The sequence below is a fragment of the Gadus morhua genome, chromosome 22 (genome assembly GCF_902167405.1).
Source record: "Gadus morhua chromosome 22, gadMor3.0, whole genome shotgun sequence".
Lineage (NCBI taxonomy): Eukaryota > Metazoa > Chordata > Actinopteri > Gadiformes > Gadidae > Gadus > Gadus morhua.
The window spans coordinates 20386702-20394484 of NC_044069.1; the positions used below are offsets into that span (position 1 = coordinate 20386702).

Here is a 7783-nt window from a genome sequence, read left to right on the forward strand (position 1 = left end):
TGTACCGAATTGGTCCGAATATAAACACAAACCCCATTGTAAGACGACCTATATTTGGAAAAAAGATTTGAAGACCAGATCCGTTTTTTATGAATAAATAAATTGTATTCATTGAAATAATATACGAAAATAAAAAGGCATCGAATGAAACACTGCATTGCCACTAAACAGTAGTGCAAATAGGCCGTACTGATGTGTACACCAAAGACTATTCCTGACACTCCTCTGCCCCGCTGTGTTCGCTCTGGCTGTGGTCGCTCCGAACTGTTTCGGCCCGTGGCAAAGCGAGTCATCCTCGCGCTGTCCAAGGCATTTTGAGACGCAGCATTTATTTAATGCTCATATGACCTAGTGCTGAAAAAAGGTTATATGAAAAAGTGTGAGGGTAGCGGTGGTGCGCTAAACTTGTTCTGTGAGCAGCTGGATGTGAACGATCGATTTTCAACTGTCCGCGCATGCACTGGTGTAATTGAGCTGCGCTGCTATACATCTTTTTTTATCAATGTAACGAGTTGCGAGTCTAGTGCAGGCTGAGGTTTTTTTCCCCCAGCACCCCCTGCTGAGAATACGTTCTCGCTGCAATGGTTGGACCAGATGTTATAAACATTAAACGGTCACATAAATCATTACTATTTTTAGAAAATGTATGTTTGTTTCATATAATTGTATTGGAAGTCCTGGTTTTCACTAGGGTTGCCGCGGTGTGGACATTTTCACACCGAGTAATACACTCGTCTCCACACCGGTATTACCGAGTATAAACGGTATAAACTTTGAAACTAGGTCAACCGCCACACAAGCATCGGTTTTTAGACCCTTCTCGTCCTTCAGTTGCCGCCAACGTTCGAAAGCAGCGCCTAGGATTATTCTTGATTTCAGTTTTTCTCTTTCAGCGTTTTTATTATCAATTACTCTCTGAAAAAGAGTTTTCCTTCTCTTTGCTGGTGGTGGTGGTGGTGGTGGTGGGGATGGTGGCGTCTTGTCTGCCATGGAAATTGTCTTCTACTGCTAGGTCCAAATGTGGATTAACTAGTTCCAGTAGCTACCGCAGGATAACAACAAACAGGAGCTTGCTCTGGGTCACGAGCTCTGGGTCACGAGTACTGCACGAAGGGGTCGCGCGCGGGGCGCGGGGGAGGGGGAGTGCAGTACGACCGTTTGATTGACGTACTTACTGTCCAATGCAACTCGGTGGCAATGGAAATGATTGGCTGGAGTTTTTCGAGCCCTGCCCGTTCCACAGATGATTGACTTGTTTAATTTTCATGTCAGTACTTCTAACTCAGTGGCTGTAAGCGGGTTATGATAAGGATTTCAAGTAATTTTGCAAAAATGGCCAAAAAAGCAAATCACCTATACAACCTTTAATGTAGCCATTGTTATTTTGGATGTGTAACCCCGCGTTCACACCAAAAGATGCATTTGCTGCCCGAACGCGTTGACGCCGAAGTTTTGCGGCGCAGCAAATCAAGTTTTGCGGCGCAGCAAAAGTTTTGCGGCGCAGCAAAGCTTTTGCGGCGCAGCAAAGCTTTTGACGCGCAGCAAAGCTTGGAAGTTTCGCGGCACGGCAAGTTTTGCCCGCGGTGCTTCTGAATTCATTCACAACCATGGCCGACATTACGAGCATTGCATGTCTTTACCTGTTGTGGAAGAGGGAGAGACGTCGGAATGCACGTCGTTTATGGGTTCATGAGACCATTCGGAGCCTGGAAGGCTGGTGCTGCCTGGCACCCAACTGGGTTTTGTTTGGGGTTGTTTTCTAGCCCTTTAGCATACTCATAGTTTAGTTTAACTGTAAACACAACTACACTACAGAATGCTGATTTGTGGGGTTTTTTCGAGGTACTAAATAAATGTAACCCTGCGTTCACACCAAAAGATGCATTTGCTGCCCGAACGCGTTGACGCCGAGGTTTTGCGGCGCGGCAAATCAAGTTTTGCAGCGCAGCAAAAGTTTTGCGGCGCAGCAAAGGTTTTGACGCGCTGCAAACGTTTTGCTACGCCGCAGTTTTGCAGCGCGGGAAGTTTCGCGGTGCTTTTGAATTCATTCACAACCGACATTACGAGCATTGCATGTCTTTACCTGTTGTGGAAGAGGGAGAGACGTCGGAATGCCCGTCGTTTATGGGTTCATGAGACCATTCGGAGCCTGGAAGGCTGGTGCTGCCTGGCACCCAACTGGGTTTTGTTTGGGGTTGTTATGCTAGCCCTTTAGCATACTTACACCTACACATACTACTATAGTTTAGTTTAACTGTAAACACAACTACACTACAGAATGCTGATTTGTGGGGTTTTTCGAGTTACTAAATAAATGTAACGGTAGTGAACTCTAGGTCACTCCAAGGGAGTAACACTGATTGGCTGTTACGGCATGTCACTCAGTGGCAACGCCTCAGTGGCAACGCTGTTGAACGCTCATTGGCTGTCATCACGCGTTTGCTGCCGAAAAGTTGAAATATTTCAACTCGAGCAGCATTTGACGCGCCGCAAAATACGTGAACGCGCCCGCCGCCCGTGCCCGGCAGCAGGCACGGGCATGCCTCGCTGCAAATCAGATTTTGACGCGCCGCAAATCAAATTTTGCGGCCGGTTTTCTCGGCAGCAAATGCTGCGGCAGCAAAGCAGCAACGCGTCTCTACATTCACTTTGATTGGGATCGTGCCGCGCGTCAACTTTTTGCATCTTTTGGTGTGAACGCAGGATGGACAAAAAGTAGGCCTACCCTGCAAAATATTTAATAGCCCAGCTCCCACTCATAGCCTAACCCAGGCCTAATAGTTAGTTAGTTAATCAGTCTATAATGTTAAGTGAATTGTGCTGTAGGCCTACATTTACAGTATTTCCACTGCAAACTAGTGAAGACACATGGACAGTATAGTAGGCAAAATATTTGTATTCTTTGTCACACAGGTGACACAGGTAGTGTGTACTCCCGTTGGTGCAAGCCTCATGCGACCACTGAAACACACTGGACCCACTCTTCCACAGCATCGAGGCTCGCAGCACACGAGGCAGCTGACGTCCTCGCTGGATAGGCCTAAATAAGTTGGGAAAAGTAGAGGCAGCAATAGTGGTGAACTCTACTGCATCCGGAACAGGACAAACTAGGCCTAAGGTGGGGCTGACTCCATCAGCGGGCCAGGTGATGGTGGGAGGAGCAGCTGAGGTGGCACCAGGGGTGACTCCAGCAAGGGGGGCGGCTTCAGGAGCGGGCGAGAAGAGCCTCTTCTTGGGAGCCCGAGAGGATGGAGGCTGCTTGGCGGGACGACGCTGCTTCAGAGTTTCCTGCTTTTCCGCCTCTAAAGCAGCCCTCACCGGGGTGTCTAGCAGTTGTCCTGAAAACTTTAAATTTGACATTTTAATGCTAATTGAATTACTTTAAATGTGAGTGAGTTAAATGACAAAGGAAGGCCAGACAAGATATGAGATGCAAGAGTAACTCCACTTGCCTCTTTCTCCCTCTTCTCTTTGTTATCTTTCTAGGCCCGGCCTTAGGGTAAGGCCGGACGATGTCCGGGCTGAATTCAAGGGCGTCTCCCTCAGGCCGGACAGCTTCGTCAGGCCCGGCAGCTTCGTCAGGCCCGGCAGCTTCGTCAGGCCCGGCAGCTCGTTCAGGTACATCCATGCCTGCCAAACGACACATTTAAAGAATTCACACTTTTAAATAGAATTTTTTTTTATAAATCCACCCTCCTGATCCTTGTTAAATACCCTGATGTGAGAGTTGTAGCCTGGTGGTCTAGCAGCTACTCTGCCGTCCACTACCCTATGGTCTTTTTTTATGAACTTGGACTTATGGGACAATTTATTTATGTATTATGAACTCTGTTTAATCCTCTGTTGCTTCTGATGAACTGTTCCTACCTGAAGTGGCACCTGGAGAAGCACTGACCTCGTCACCCGAAGCCTGGGGAGGAGGACGGTCTGTGGAATAGGCTCTGGCGAAGTCCTTTTCTTCAAACGCAGAGGGGTTAAAAGGCCAGATCCCTGGACTTGAGAACCCGGAGGTGATGTTGTTCACTGTTGCAGCCTTTGGTAAGGCTTCAGCAACGATGGAGGGCACATCATAAATTGAGATGTTTATCCCTGGGTGGCTCCTCATCCACCTGTCCGCCGCACTGTTTATGTACCCCTTTAGGGGGCCGAAGACACTAATGTCCATTGGCTGCAACCTGTGGGTGCAGTGGGGAGGGAATGACAGCAGCACTATGCCATTGGCTCTGCAGTAATCAATTGCGGCAAATGACAGGTGGGACCAATAGTATCCAGCTACAGCCCCGGAGAACAACACCCTGGCGTGACAGAACACCCAGGCGGGACGGAAGTACTGTGGCTGGACGGAAGTTACCTCAGATTATTTTTTTAGAGACAAATAAACTTATTTATCGCTTGAATTAACATAAAAAATAAATAAATAAATATTTCGACACGTTAGTAACCATTTTTAGAGCTTAAAAAAGGTTTTTAACGTTATTTAGACAAATACCTCAGGATTATTTCTTTGTGTTATTAAACTTATTATAACGTTATTTAGACAAATAAACTAATTTAGTGTGTAGACAATTATTTAATGGAATTTAGTGTATTATATACTTTACTCATTAAGTAATTGACCATTAGAATTAAGTAATTGTTTTAAAATGTCTAATAGAATCAAATTTAATTTTTTGTTAAATATATCATCATAATTTGATATAGATATACATTGAAGAATAACCACACCAAAGTTTCCTCACAATTTATTTAACAAATAATCTACAGAATCTTAAAGATATAGCTTCTTCATGCTGACTGCCATCAGCTCCAACTCACTGTCAAAATAATCAAACAGTCAAATCAATATTAAGCCTATCCAATATATTATTTGTATTCTGTCACTGGAAACGTCATTCACTTCTCTTTTTCGCTTCAGTCTGAAGACTGGTGGAAGTAGTCAACCGCCATTTGTTTGGCCTCCTCCATGAAGTGTGGGAACCTTCTGCCGTGCCTGTATAAATAAAGAGAAATGATTGTAGGAATTATACATATTTTGTTAATATTGGGGTTGAGGTATATATTCATATTTGATATAAACAAAAACATACCCATCCAGTTGGAAGTTCTCAAGCAGTACTGTGCACCACAATTTTCTGAGGACTGCATGTCTTTCTAAAGTAAGGGGATATTCCAAGAATTGACAATGATAAAATATGTATACAAGTATGAATTTTTCGATGTTGTAACCTTACATATGTCAAAAATCCAATTCTTATTTTAAACGTATCTTTTAAATCGTCAGCTCTTTTTTCATTTAATTTAATGCCTACTTACAACAGTGAAGTTAAACGGTGCCTCCATGGCAAGGTACCAAGCATACTGTGATGGAAAAATGTAATTGGGGACAACATTCACACGCGTTGTTATATCTGTTCAGTACATTTTTAGTCTGCGACTGAGTATACCATAATCATGAAGATCCCACAGTCGTTCCCATATGCCTGTGGTGGAAGTCCCTGAACCATGAAGGTAGAACATAATGCCCCGTTTACACCATCCCGCTAATGGCCGCTAATGGCCGATGGACCACCGATGTGGAAGTCGGGGTGATTCGGGTGACATCGGGCTAAAAATGTATGATCGGGTCAATTTATCGGGGTAGCATTTACACATACCCGATATTATAACGATAACATAACGATTTATGCCAGGGAAGACACCCGAAGTGCGTTTGGCGTCATTTGACGTCATTTCAAATGACGCCAAACATGTCAAATGACGCGTTTGGCGTCATTTCGGGAGTAGGCAAAGGGGAGACTGGTTTAGACTGATATTTATTTATATATTTATTTATATTACAATAGCGATTTTATAATAATAGAACGCCGGTTCTAAATGGGCGAAGTACCCTGTAATTATAAAAGTAGGACATCCATCCATCACCCCCTATTTATACCCAAGTGGCAGATTGAGGGTCTTCCTTAACACAATCTGGTCACTCACAATCGTTATTTGTCTAGGGTTCTCGAGGGTCTTTCGTGTGTTGAGGTTGCCGATATAAAGACGATAAAACACGATAAAGCGCGGAAGATTAACGAATATAGCCGATGTGCCCAGGAAAATTCCCGAACGATTTGCGATGTCTTACGTTATACTCCCGTTCTATTCCCGATTATAGCCGATTAGCCCATAGCAACACCTGGTAACCGATTCTACCCCGATAGACCCAAAATTAACAAACATGTTCGTTCTTTGCCGATGTTGCCCGATCATTGAGCATTTCTTCCCGTTTCTTCCCGTTGTCTTACGATGTTCCCGGGAAGAGTAACGGTGTTTCCCGATGCAACCACGCTATTTGCCGATGTTATAACAATAGCTGCTGATTTAGCCATCGGGCACCATCGGGGCCCACTAATCGGGTAGGTGTAAACAGGGCATAATATTATAAACACATCTAAAAACGATTTATTCCTTAAAAGTTATGCAATAAAAAAGGCATGACAGTTTTGCTAAATCGTGTTGTTGTAGTATCACATTGGTGATTACGGATGACAATAAATAAACCACTGCACGGCTTTAACATGAATTTTACTCAATATATTAATAATTATTATGAACAGGTTAGCTCTCACTTACTTCCATGAACGAAGTGTAGGGCGCAGTTTCATTATATTCGAATTTAACGAAAAGTAAATAAACCACGGCACAACTTTAACATGAATATTACTCAATATATCAAGCATATTGACAGTCACACTTACTTCCATGGTTCATCTTTGGTTTCCGATTTAGCGGTGTGTACATTTAAAAAAAAAAAAAATCACTTCCGTCACGCCAGAGTACTTCCGTCGCGCCAGGGTTGTTGTCACGCCAGGGTGTTGTTCTCCGGGGCTGCAGCTGGACCCTACTCGGTGGGAAGGTTGCATTGCCTGCCAGCGCAACTGTGACCAGGGTCCCCCTTTCCGCTGAGGTCACTGACCTGACCTGCTCTGCCCCATTTGGGCGACGACACGGTCTGGCACCTGGACAGTGGTGACCCCTGTAAATAGTTGTGTTTGTTGGCTAGTGGCCTCTGGACACCGAAGGGAGAGGCTGACACTGCGCTCCATGAAGGAGTTGAACCAGTCCTTCCCCGCCATGCTCTTCCTCGACCAGGATGCAGGGAATGGGCAGCTGAAATGCACTGCCAGCTCGAAGGCAAATTTTCTGACATGAAGGGGTCATAAAAAGTTGATGTACATTTGTGTGTTTATGTTTATGTTATTTGTTCATATTTATTAATTAAAGTATGGACATAGCATACATGTGTGCCTGTCCTAAAACACTGACCTCATTAGGGGTGAGCCCAAAATAAATGGCTGCTGCCCTCTTCAGGTTCACTTCACTGCCCTCCTCTGCCCTCCGCTTGAGATAGCGTGACAACGTCACATGATTGTTGTTGTTTGCCAGTGCTGCCTGCCTCACTGATCTCCCAGAATAGACCTCGCTGCAGGCCCTGGCATACACCCATGCAGGAACCAGCCCAAGGGAGGTGGTTCTTCTTCTCACGCACTGCATTTTTCTCTCAGTAATAATCTGTTGATGCATGTGATAAACACGTTTTGTTCATTCAAAATATGTTATTAATTCAAAGCAGTAGTCGTTCATTGCAAAACATTTATTAATTCTGTGATTTATACAGGTAATGATCATGCAATGTTCGCGCAATTACGCATGGTGATGTGCGGGACGTTTGAAACAAGTGTTTCAATCGCCCCGACAGCGACTACTGACACTTAAACCTTTTTTACCTCTTAACTTCAAA

The 7783-nt window shown here is 44.5% G+C and overlaps 1 long non-coding RNA gene across 1 annotated transcript; it reads right to left on the bottom strand.

The window, feature by feature from the left end:
- Positions 1-4726: 4726 nt before the first annotated feature.
- On the bottom strand, positions 4727-7353 carry LOC115535920 (uncharacterized). The gene is made up of 5 exons (XR_003974574.1): positions 6741-7353; positions 5314-5358; positions 5088-5151; positions 4898-4990; positions 4727-4814 (listed from the first exon to the last, which is right to left on the bottom strand). It is a non-coding gene; the product is annotated as an uncharacterized LOC115535920 (long non-coding RNA).
- Positions 7354-7783: the final 430 nt, after the last annotated feature.